The 13,093-nt window shown below is 43.3% G+C and overlaps 1 protein-coding gene across 1 annotated transcript in view; it reads right to left on the reverse strand.

Annotated features, from left to right (window-relative positions):
* Window positions 1-13,066: 13,066 nt before the first annotated feature.
* The window catches only part of BCL6 (BCL6 transcription repressor), an 11,432-nt gene continuing 11,405 nt past the window's right edge, over window positions 13,067-13,093 (reverse strand). Inside the window, exon 9 of the mRNA XM_029286451.1 lies at window positions 13,067-13,093. This exon is cut by the window's right edge and continues 441 nt beyond it. The gene's annotated coding sequence lies outside the window, so the exon portion shown is untranslated.

Here is a 13,093-nt window from a genome sequence, read left to right on the forward strand (position 1 = left end):
CCCACTCCCTTCTAGCATTGATTATGTTACCTAGTTGGGTCATGAAACGTCTGCAAGAAAACAACCAAGCTCAGAGAACACCCAGGACCCCACAGTCCTTTCCTCCTCCTCCTCCTCCTCCTCCTCCTCCTCCTCCTCCTCCTCCTCCTCCCTTCCAGTACTGATGTTGCTACCTAGTTGGGTCACGAAACGTCTGCAAGAAAACCACCCAGCTCAGAGAGCTCCAAGGACCCCACATTCCTCCTCCCCCTCCCTCTCCTCCTCCTCCTCCTCCCCTCCCTCCTCCTCCTCCTCCCCCTGCACCCAGGGCTATTATACCAAAGAAATTTCACTGCAGCAGTTACCTGCTTCCTACCACTTAAAAGAGAACGAGTAGCCATCACCCAATGGAGAGCACAACATTTAGGTAAAGAAGGAGAAATTCCGTCCTGCCACCAGAAACACATTCTCCCTTCCTTGCAAAAGTGAAATTTAAACAAAAGAAAGCAAAGAGAGAAAGATAGAAAAAAAACCCACAGACCCGCCAGGCTCAGCCTGAGCGTTGGGCATAAAATTACGTCGTAAAAGAGAAGGAACGGATTGAACGGATCCGCAGGGCCCTGGAAGGCGCAGGAGAGCAAAACTCACCCAGAACACAAAACAGCAAAAAGAGGCCAAAATGGCACTGTGCCGTCATAATGAAAAACAGCGGAAGGACGGAAGACAAATCCAAAGAAAACAGAGGGCGTCCTCAACTTACGACGATTCCTTTCTGTGACCGTTCGGAGTTGCAACGGCGCTGGAAAAAAGTGAGCGAGGACCGGTTTACCGCTGCAGCATCACTGGGGGGTCACGTGATCAAAATTCAGACCCTTGGCCACAGACTCGTCCTTACGACGGTCACAGCATCCCCCAGGGTCACACGATCCCCTTTTGCGACCTTCTGACAAGTAAAGTCAATGGGGGGGGGAGCCAGATTCGCTTAATGACCGTGTTACTAACTGAACAGCTGCGGTGATTCGTTTAACAACGGTGGCAAGAAAAGTCGTAAAATGGGGCAAAAGTCGCTTAACAGCTGCCTTGCTTAACAACAGAAATTTGGGGGTCAATTATGGTCATAAGTTGAAGATTACTTGTAGAAACCAGAGGGGATTACAGAGAGGAGGAGGAGGAGGAGGAGGAGGAGGAGGAAAACTGTGGGATCCTTGGTGCCTTCTGAGTTTGGTTGTTTTCTTGGAGACATTTCATGACCCGACTAGGTAACATCATCAGTGCTAGAAGGGAGGAGGAGGAGGAGGAGGAGGAGGACTGTGGGGTCCTTGGTGTCTTCTGAGCTTGCTTGTTTTCTTGCATACGTTTCATTACCCAGCTAGTAACGTCATCAGTTGCAGGTGCCACCGTTCAACCCAGAGCTACCAATATTCTCTTCTATTGATGGATAAATCTTCTTCAGATTATCTCTCCTTAGTCTAGTCCAGGGTTAGGCAACCTTGGCTCTTTTATGACTCGTGGACTTCAACTCCCAGAATTCCTCAGCCAACATGGGGGAACTATGGCCCCTTCATGACTCGTGGACTTCAACTCCCAGAATTCCTGAGCCAGCATGGGGGAACTACGGCCGCTTCATGACTCAGCTTGGAAACCTCTCCCTTTCCCCTCAGCCTGGCTGGCTCAGGAATTCTGGGAGTTGAAGTCCACGAGTCATAAAGCGGCCTAGGCCTAGGGCAGGGGTGGACATCCTTGGCTCTTTTATGACTCGTAGACTTCAACTCCCAGAATTCCTGAGCCAGCATGAGGGAAACTATGGCCCCCTCATGACTCGTGGACTTCAACTCCCAGAATTCCTGAGCCAGCTTGGCTCAGCTTGGAAACCTCTCCCTTTCCCCTCAGCATGGCTGGCTCAGGAATCCTGGGAGTTGAAGTCCACGAGTCATAAAGCGGCCTAGGCCTAGACCAGGGGTAGGCAACCTTGGCTCTTTTATGACTTGTGGACTTCAACTCCCAGAATTCCTGAGCCAGCGTGGGGGAACTATGGCCCCCTCATGACTCGTGGACTTCAACTCCCAGAATTCCTCAGCCAGCATGGGGGAACTATGGCCCCTTCATGACTCGTGGACTTCAACTCCCAGAATTCCTCAGCCAGCATGGGGGAACTATGGCCCCTTCATGACTCGTGGACTTCAACTCCCAGAATTCCTGAGCCAGCATGGGGGAACTATGGCCCCTTCATGACTCGTGGACTTCAACTCCCAGAATTCCTGAGCCAGCGTGGGGGAACTATGGCCTCCTCATGACTCGTGGACTTCAACTCCCAGAATTCCTGAGCCAGCATGGGGGAACTATGACCCCTTCATGACTGGTGGACTTCAACTCCCAGAATTCCTGAGCCAGCAGGGGGGAACTATGGCCCCCTCATGACTCGTGGACTTCAACTCCCAGAATTCCTGAGCCAGCCATGGCTCAGCTTGGAAACCTCTCGCTTTCCCTTCAGCGTGGCTGGCTCAGGAATTCTGGGAGTTGAAGTCCAGGAGTCATAAAAGAATCAAGGTTGCCTATCCCTGGCCTAGTCCTTCAGGCCTTCCCCAAATAGGAAAGACAAGAACTTTATTACGGAAATCAAGAGAAACGTTCACGCAACCCGGTACCTTAAAAGAAAGCCAAAAAAAAAAAAAGGGTTGTGGTGGTGGGAAATACCGAGAAAATTGTCAAAAATACATAGACCTGCAAAAAATAAATAAACGAAAAAAAATCCCGCCCCTCGCCCCAGAATTGATGAGGCTTGATTACTAAATTAAAACTAGACCTCCTGGAAACTGAAGGAGCTCTGGAAAATCTTGCTAACCCCCGAAACCCCAGGAGTTGATAAAATATCAGCCCAACGATTTACATTTTTACAAAACGAGCACCGTTAAAAATGTTACGGGCTCTTCGTTAGACAGGTACAACATTGCCAGCCGTGCCCAAGAAAGTGGAAAATATCAATCTATATTCTGACGCCCACCGAGAACAACGCTTAAAAAGAGAATATTTGTATTTTCTGAACGGGGGGCCCTCATCCCACCTTTTTAGCACAATAACGCTGAAGACTTTTGCACATCCCAGCCAACAATATACATGACACCTGAAATGTCAGATTTGGACACCTGGGATCTGACGGACGATGCAAAAAAGGCAAAGGACAGCTACTTCGACTTGATTGATTATACCAGGCTTTGGAGTGAGAACATCACACACACACATACACACACACAAAAAAAATTGTGGCTTTCCGTGCACCAGGGTATCTCAGCCTGCCTTCGTGAACAATTGTTTGGATGATCAGAAAGGTTGAGAAAGGAATACAAGAGGATGATATGTTCAGAAAGGAGAAAGAAGTGGGGCTCAAAGACCCCCCCCCCCAGCCAGCCAGCTTTCGGGACTAGAACTCACCGTCTCCTAGTGATTGGTCCATAGTCACCCAGCGGGCACGAAGATCACTCAATCAGAATAGAGCCGGAAGGGACCTTGGAGGTCCTCTAGTCCAACCCCCTGCTCAAGCAGGAGACCCCCTACCGTTTCAGACAAGTGGCTGTCCGGTCTCTTCTTTAAAACCTCCAGTATCGAAGCACCCACACACAACCTCTGGTGGCAAGTGGTTCCACTGGTTAATTGTCCTCACAGTGAAGAAGTTTCTCCTTAATTCCCTTAATTACAGGTTGCTTCTCTCCTTGATGAGTTTCCATCCGTTGCTTCTTGTCCAGCCTTCAGGTGCTTTGGAGAATAAATTGACCCCCTCCTCTTTGGGGCAGCCCCTCAAATACTGGAATAACTGCTATCATGTCTCCCCTATTTCTTCTTTTCTTTAGACTAGTCAAACCCAAGTCCCACAGAATAACAGAGTTGGAAGGGACCTTGGAGATAATAATAATAATAATAATAATAATAATAATAATAATAATAATAATAATAATAATAATAATAATAATGATGATGATGATGATGATGATGATGATGATGATGATGATGATGATGATGATGATGATGATGATGATGTTGGAAGGGACCTTGGAGGTCATCTAGTCCAACCCCCTGCTCAGGCAGGAAACCCTACACCATTTTAGACAAATGGCTGTCCAGTCTCTTCTTAAAAACTTCCAGTGTTGGAGCATTCACACCTTCTGGAGGCAGGTTGTTCCACTGGTGAATTGTTCTAACTGTCAGGAAGTTTCTCCTTAATTCCAGGTTGCTTCTCTCCTTGATTAGTTTCCAACTGTTGTTTCTCGTCCCGCCTTCAGGGGCTTTGGAGAATAGAATAGAATAGAATAGAATAGAATAGAATAGAATAGAATAGAATAGAATAGAACTGGAAGGGACCTTGGAGGTCTTCTAATCCAGCCCCCTGCTCAAGCAGGAGAACCTATACGATCTCAGACAAGTGGCTGTCCAGTCTCTTCTTAAAAATCTCCAGTGATGGAGCGCCCACGATTTCTGTTGGCAAGATGTTCCACTGGCTAATTGTCCTCACTGTTAGGAACTTTCTCATTAATTCCAGGTTGCTTCTCTCCTTGACCAGTTTCCAACCATTGTTTCTTGTCCTGCCCTCTGGTGCTTTGGAGAATAGTTTGACCCCCTCCTCTTTTCATCAGCTCCTCCAATACTGGAAGACTGCTGTCATGTCACCCCTATTTCTTCTTTTCTCTAGACTGGCCAAACCCCAGTCCCGCAGCCATTCTTCGTATGTTTTAGTCTCCAGGCCTTGGGTCATCTTAGTTGCTCTTCTTTGCACTTTTTCCAAAGTCTCAACCTCTTTTTTGTAATGTGGGGACCAAAACTGGATGCCGTATTCCAGGTGTGGCCTTACTAAGGCTTTATAAAGTGGTACTAATACTTCACATGATCTTGATTCTGTGCCTCCGTTTATACAACCCAGGATTGTATTAGCTTTTTTGGCTGCTCATATTTAAGGGATTGTCTTGTTGGGTGCATTAATGTTTAAGCAAACATATTTAAACACTTGCAGTTCTTTAATTAGCTAAGTTGGGGGTCAAGACCACATTGAATGGATAGAAAAAAAATGACTTACATTAATTAATTCCTACATGCTTAAGCAGGTCAGGTAGGTGTATGCACACAACCTGCAAACCTGGATGAGTTTTAACCTGGCTTGGTTGACATCCCAGTAAGCAGACAAATTGCAACGCCTATCATTGTTTTCAACACCATTGATCAATCTAGTGTGAATAAAGATGACATGTGTTGGTGGTCATTTGTGTTTCTGTCTGTCTCACTGGGTACATTAGAGTTCTGCAAACAACTCTATACATTTGTACCTGGGGGATAGTAGGAAAACAATATTTTTACATTAATGCCTGCATCAGAAAATAGGTTTATATAACCAGCAAGCATGATTACATTGAAGGCAAACACATTTACAAAGCACCAAACAGACATAAAAGTGAAGTTAAACTTTTGGAGTTTGGTGTGATATGTAAACCAAATCCCTTGGATCGGTTTGTGGGTCAGGGCTTGGAAAGAAAGAAAGAAAGAAAGAAAGAAAGAAAGAAAGAAGGAAGGAAGGAAGGAAGGAAGGAAGGAAGGAAGGAAGGAAGGAAGGAAGGAAGGAAGGAAGGGGGAAAGGAGGGAGGGAGGGAGGGAGGGAGGGAGGGAGAAGAAAGAGAGAAAGGAGAAAAGAGAAAAGAGAAAAGAGAAAAAAGTGGGAGAAAGAAAGAAAGAAAGAAAGAAGATGGAAGGAGGGATGGAGAAAAAAGAGAGAAAGGAGAAAAGAGAAAAAAGGGAGAAAGAAAAAGAAAAAGGCAGGAAGGCAGGCAGGCAGGCAGGAAGGAAGGAAGGAAGGAAGAAAAAGAAAAAAAGAAGAGGGAGGGAGGGAGAGAGAGAAAAGAAAGAGAGAAAGGAGAAAAGAGAAGAAAGAGGGAGAAAGAAAGAAAGAAAGAAAGAAAGAAAGAAAGAAAGAAAGAAAGAAAGAAAGAAAGAAAGAAAGAAAGAAAGAAAGAAAGAAAGAAAGAAGGCAGGTAGGCAGGCAGGCAGGCAGGCAGGGAGGGAGGGAGGAAGGGAGGGAAGAAGGAAGGAAGGAAGAAAGAAAGAAAAAAGAAGAGGGAGGGAGTGAGGGAGTGAGAAGAAAGAAAGGAGAAAAAAGAGAGAAGGAAGAAAAGGAAAAATAATCCTGCCCCTCCCTCAAAATCCCTCCCTGCCCTCTCATTCTGAAACTGCCCTTGCCGTGTCCCGCAGACCTGGGGTGAGCGGGGCACCTCAGAGGTCATCTTGTCCAACCCCCTACCCAAGGCAGGAGACCTTATTATGCCATTCTGATCAAGGGATGCAGGGAAGCAGATGCCCTGCCTTGTCTTACAAGGCAAAGCAATTGCTGGACCCTTTCAAAAAAGAGAATGTACAGCCATTTTGATTAGGACGGCCTAATAAGCTCTCCTGCCTTGGGTCGGGGGGTTGGACTACATGACCTCTGAGGTCCCTGCCACCTCTATGTTCTGATTATTAGGTGTCACAAGGAAGAAGGGGCATCAAACATCCCCCCTGAATGCCAGAAGCTCCTGAGATGGATAGCAGCTGGACTTATCTGCCTTCAATACTGGCCATCGATGATGGGAGTTGTAGTCCAGACGAGGCACATGGGCAAAAACCAGAGCAGTCTTTAGTTAAAACAACAGGCAGCCCAGACTGCCGATTTATTCTCGCGCCGGCTTTTGTGGGATTGCGGGATCTTAGCTCAGCAAATGGAAAGAAATATTGTTCCTCAATGGAGCCGGATGGGAACAAGTTTTTTGTTTTCCAGTTTCAAAATTAAATCTCTGTAGACGTGGTTTTTTTTTCAAAATTAAAGTTTTGGAAGTTTAGTTTTGTTCTGTTTCACTCTTATGGTTCTTCCCCTTAACTACTTTGTCCTTAATATAACCCATGGAAGACAGGCCAACAAGTTGCAAATAGTTTTAGTGGTTTAAAAATTTTGGGGAGGGCCTGTTTCGTGGGAAAGAATAGAATAGAATAGAATAGAATAGAATAGAATTACAGAATAGAATAAAATTACAGAATAGAATAGAATCGAATAGAATAGAATAGATATTGTAATATAGAATAGAATAGAATAGAAATAAGAATAGAGCAGAACAGAACAGAACAGAATAGATATTGTAATATAGAATAGAATAGAATAGATATTGTAATATAGAATAGATATTGTAATATAGAATAGAATAGAAGAGAAATAAGAATAGAGCAGAACAGAACAGAACAGAATAGATATTGTAATATAGAATAGAATAGAATAGAATAGAATAGAATAGAATAGGAGTTGGAAGGGACCTTGGAGGTCTTCTAGTCCAGCCCCCTGCTCAAGCAGGAGAACCTATATACCATCTCAGACAGGTGACTGTAGTGATATATTAATCAATATTCAACTAGAGGAGACGATATGTGTATAATGCGGAGGTTTTTGATGCATCTTTTTTAATGTTTTGATCGTTTTGTGATTTGCGGGTTTTTTTCTTTTTTGTCTCCTTGGATTTATTTTTGTTTGAGTTTTGCATTTTGTATTTTAACTTTGTTTTGAATAAAATAAAAATATATATTTTTTAAAAAAAGAAACAAGCCTTTTCCTTGTCCAAATAAACATCAATATTTTCTTTCACGGTTTTTTCAAAGCCACAGACGGTATAATGTTGCCCTCTGCAGGTCCTCCAGCTGCAGGGCTCCAATTATTTTCTAAAAAGAATACAGGGAGTCCTTGACTTATGACCGCAACGGAGCCTTCCCGACGCCCATTATGCTCGTAAGTCGCGTACAGTCGTAAAGCAGACCTTCACGTGACCGCCTCAATTTTACGACCGCCCAATTTTATGACCGCCCAGAGCCCCAGGAAGAGAGGGATGGTTAAGAAGTTTGATATAGGAATAAATACCCTCCATTTTTCCTGGTGGTCGCTAAGCGAACACAGCAGTCGTTAAGGGAACCCATTATTCGCTAAGGCGTGGGGTTTTTTTTGACAAATGCCAGTTTTAGGCCAAAATATCATAAGACGCGGTCATGTGATTGCGGGATGCTGCGAACAGCTGGGTTATCTGCCACGTGAATTATGGCCAGGTGACGGGGCAGGGGAGACGGCCGTCAGAATTTCCTAATTAAGTCTATTGCATCCAAGTAGCACCCACGTAGGAGAGCATTGCTCTAACCATGTTAGCATTGAAACAAATACAACATAGAAACTGGGAGATTATTTTCCTTATATGGATGGAAAGTAATCCAGGAGAGAAGCAACCTGGAACTAAGGAGGAATTTCCTGACAGTGAGAACAATTAACCAGTGGAACAACCTGCCTCTAGAAGCGGTGAATGCTCCAACACTGGAAGTTTTTAAGAAGAGACTGGACAGCCCTTTGTCTGAAATGGTGTAGGGTTTCCTGCCTGAGCAGGGGGTTGGATTAGATGACCTCCAAGGTCCCTTCCAACTCTGTTATTCTATTCTATTCTATTCTATTCTATTCTAGTCTAGTCTAGTCTAGTCTAGTCTAGTCTAGTCTAGTCTAGTCTAGTCTAGTCATTATTCTATTCTATTCTATCCTATTCTATTCTATTCATTATTCTATTCTAGTCTATTCTAGTCTAATCTATTCTGTCCTTTCTCTATTCTATTCTATTCTATTCTATTCTAGTCTAGTCTAGTCTAGTCTAGTCTAGTCTAGTCTAGTCATTATTCTATTCTATTCTATCCTATTCTATTCTATTCATTATTCTATTCTAGTCTATTCTAGTCTAATCTATTCTGTCCTTTCTCTATTCTATTCTATTCTATTCTAGTCTAGTCTAGTCTAGTCTATTTGCTATTCTATTCTATTTGCTATTCTAGTCTTTATTCTATTCTTTGTTTCTTCTCTCTTCTCTTCTCTTCTCTTCTCTTCTCTTCTCTTCTCATATGTTGAAGATTACCTTGTCAAGCGAGTTATATTAGAAATGAGTTTATTCTTTCTAGTAAATGATAGGTGGCTAATTACAAGCCTTCATTTCAATTATAATACTGTTGTAATAGTAAAAGGCAAAAGGAGAATTACAAACTCTGGGGAATTCTTTTGGCTGTTTAAAAATTTGGCTTAATGTCTATATTTATTAAGGACAGCAGCACACACAAAAAAAGAATGCTCTTTTATCTGAACACGGAATTAAATCACAATAGTAATTAGCATCAGAGAAGTAATTTAATCCTTAAGAATCTACCCTTAAATATGGCCAAGTGAGAATTCCTTAAACATCCAGTTATTTGCTGGATTATGATGATGATGATGATGATGATGATGATGATGATGATGATGATGATTTATTTGCATAATAGCTGGGGTCTTACTAATTAGGGGCTATGGTGGCAAACTACAAAGATAAAAATATAAATAGTCGATATGTGCCTAAAAAACGATCAGTATGAAGCATAATATTCTGGGAAGTTGACTGTCCAGTCTCTTCTTAAAAATCTCCAGTGATGGAGCACCCACAATTTCTGGTGGCAAGCTGTTCCACTGGTTAATTGTCCTCATTGTCAGGAAGTTTCTCCTTAACTCCAGGTTGCTTCTCTCTTTGGTCAGTTTCCAACCATTGTTTCTCATCCTGCCCTCTGGCGCTTTGGAGAATAATTTGACCCCCTCTTCTTTGTGGCAGCTTCTGTTCACAAAATTGTCTTTGCTTGTATTTAGTTGACCTGCTGAATTGTGTTACGTGCCCATCATCAGGGATTTTCTGCTAGTTTTATATTGAAAAAGCCTTCTTCACCACTTGGTGCTCAAATGTTATCCTGGCCTCCCACCTTGTGGTGAAAACAGAAATTAGCACAGCTAATTACAGTTTTAGAGATGCCGAATGGGAGGGACCTCGGAGGTCTTCTAGTCCAACCCCCTGCTCAGACAGGAGGCCTATAACATTTCAGACAAATGGTTGTCCAGTCTCTTCTTTAAAGCCTCCAGTGTTGGAGCACCCACAACTTCTGAAGACGACTTGTGTTCCACTGGTTAATTGTTCTCACTGTTAGGAAGTTTCTCCTTAGTTTCAGGTTGCTTCTCTCCTTGATTAGTTTCCACCCGTTGCTTCTTGTCCTGCCTTAAGGCGCTTTGGAGAATAGCTTGACTCCCTCTTCTTTGGGGCAGCCCCTGAGAGATTGGAGCACTGCTATCCTGTCCCCCCTCGTCCTTCTCTTCATTAAACTAGACATACCCAATTCCAGCAGCCGTTCCTTATATGTTTTAGCCTCCAGTCCCCTGATCATCTTTGTTGCTCTTCTCTGCACTCTTTCCAGAGTCTCAGCATCTTTTTTACATCGTGGTGACCACAACTGGATGCAGTACTCCAAGTGTGGCCTTACCAAGGTACTATATAGTGGCACTAGTACTTCACATATCCCCTCATCTAAAATGTTTATGGAGTTGTTTGAAGACTAAAGTCCCCAAGACAGAACTTGAGGTACCCCACAGGCATAGATGTGGTGAGTTCTAGTTCTGCTTTAGGCATGAAATCCGACTGGGTGACTTTGGGCCAATCACCAGGAAACGGTGAGTTCTAGTCCCGCCTTAGGCATGAAAGACAGCTGGGTGATTTTGGACCAATCACCAGGAGATGGGGAGTTCTAGTCCCGCCTTAGGCATGAAGGCCAGCTGTGTGACTTTGGGCCAATCACCAGCAGACGGTGAGTTCTAGTCCCGCCTTAACCATGAAAGCCGGCTGGGTGACTTTGGGCCAATCACCAGGAGACGGTGAGTTCTAGTCCCGCCTTAGGCATGAAAGCTGGCTGGGTGACTTTGGGCCAATCACCAGGAGACGGTGAGTTCTAGTCCCGCCTTAGGCATGAAAGCTGGCTGGGTGACTTTGGGCCAATCACCAGGAGACGGTGAGTTCTAGTCCCGCCTTAGGCATGAAAGCTGACTGGGTGACTTTGGGCCAATCACCAGGAGACGGTGAGTTCTAGTCCCGCCTTAGACATGAAGGACGGCTGGGTGACTTAGGGCCAATCACCCGGAGACGGTGAGTTCTAGTCCCGCCTTAGGCATGAAGGACGGCTGGGTGACTTTGGGCCAATCACCAGGAGACGGTGAGTTCTAGTCCCGCCTAAACATATCCAGCTTCCTCCTTTGAGTTGGCTTGTCAGAATCCAGCTGAGAAAGTCGCAAATGGTGATCACATGACCCTGGGAAATGGTGGTGGTCATAAATATATGTCTGTTCCAGAAGTGTCTGAATTGTGATCACGGAACTGTGCGAGTGGTGCAATGGTTGTTAACTGTGAGGACAATCCTTTTTCAGTCCCACTCCAAATTTCTTAGTGTAAAGCAGCAGTCTCCAAACTTGACAAGTTTAAGACTTGTGGACTTCAACTCCCAGAATTCCCCAGCCAGCCAAGTCATGAAGGGGCCATAGTTCCCCCATGCTGGCTGGGGAATTCTGGGAGTTGAAGTCCACAAGTCTTAAAAGTTGCCAAGTTTGGAGAGTGGCTGGGGAATTCTGGGAGTTTTCTTTAAAGTTGCCGGGTTTGGAGGCTGGCTGCGGAATTCTGGAGTTGAAGTCCCCAAGTCTTAAAAATTGCAAAGTTTGGAGAGTGGCTGAGGAATTCTGGGAGTTGAAGTCCGCAAGTCTTAAAACTTGCCAAGTCTGGAGAATGGCTAGGGAATTCTGGGAGTTGAAGTCCCCAAGTTTTAAAAGTTGCCAAGTTTGGAGAGTGGCTGGGGAATTCTGGGAGTTGAAGTCCCCAAGTCTTAAAAATTGCAAAGTTTGGAGAGCCTTGGTCTAAAAAAACAACAACTGGATTTGTTTTTCCAGATAGTGGCACGATGTTTGCATCTAAATGAATTAATTTGGGGGGGGGAGCTTAAAGAATGAGTTCACAGACAATTTTGGCTCCTGGTTCTGCTGTTTTATTTTATTTTTTTTCTCGATTTGTACAGCTGTATTTTTACAGAATGCATTAATGCAGTTTGATGTAGCCCAAAAACCCTGTCACCGAGATAGGACTGATTGTAACACAAATGTATAAAATGAGGCCAAATTATCGTATTTCCTTTTTTTCTTAAAAAAAAAAGAAAAAAAAAGAGAGAACAAAACAGACTTTGCTTTATTTTATCCGGAGTTCGCCCGGAGTCACTCCCTCTTTTCACAATCCTTAAAACCGTACCACCCGCCGGGATTCAGTTTTGTCGGAAAAACAGAAAGGCACTGTGAAAAAAACCAAAAAAATAATATTTCCCCCCAACGAACATTATACATATATTTATATTTATATTTATATATATATATATACAGACTGGAAAAAAAATACACTTTATATTATCTTAAATTCCTTCTGCAGCTTTAGTTTTTGTTTATTTTAATACACGCTTTGCTTTTTTTTTTTTTTTTTAAATTTTAAACCTTCACTTGCAAAAAAATACAAATACACACTCAAGGCTCTTAGACAAAATATTTGCTCACCGAGACGGATGCAGAATTTTTTTTTTTGTTTGTTTTGTTTTAAAATATCTTGTTAAGTGCTTCTTTTTTCTTTCTTTCTTTCTTTCTTTCTTTCTTTTTTTTTTTTCCAATGGTGGCTCTCTTTAGCCCCTGCCTGCAGAGACTAAACACAGAGACTTCAATGCATTTATACATATACATATATATATATGTATATATAATATCTTTTAAAGGCACACACACACACATATATAAATGCATTTTACATATATGTGTGTGTGTCATTTATTTATATATATATATTTATATATATATACATACACACATATATGTATATATATTTCATATATCTTCATCTATTTACAATTCCGACATAATTTTCTTCACCTTTGGTTAAAAAGTTTAAAGCCCCCCCCTCCCCTTTCGTATCCCTTATACAATCTCTTTCTCTGTTGTGAAACACACACACACACACACACACAACTTTGCATAAAAAGATCTACGCTTCGTTCCCGTAAAAACGATGTACATTCCTCAATTTCTGCCTGCGGGGTGGGGGACGGGTTTTCGACAGTTCCCCCCTCCCCGCAGACGTTGTAAGAAAGGTCGTTGACCCTCTCTTCCGCTTGCACATACACACACACGCACACGCGCACACATGCCACACAAAGTGCACATACGAGTAGTCCA

Source organism: Protobothrops mucrosquamatus, unplaced genomic scaffold (assembly GCF_001527695.2).
Source record: "Protobothrops mucrosquamatus isolate PMUCROS unplaced genomic scaffold, P.Mucros_1.0 scaffold3706, whole genome shotgun sequence".
NCBI classification, from domain to species: Eukaryota; Metazoa; Chordata; class Lepidosauria; order Squamata; family Viperidae; genus Protobothrops; species Protobothrops mucrosquamatus.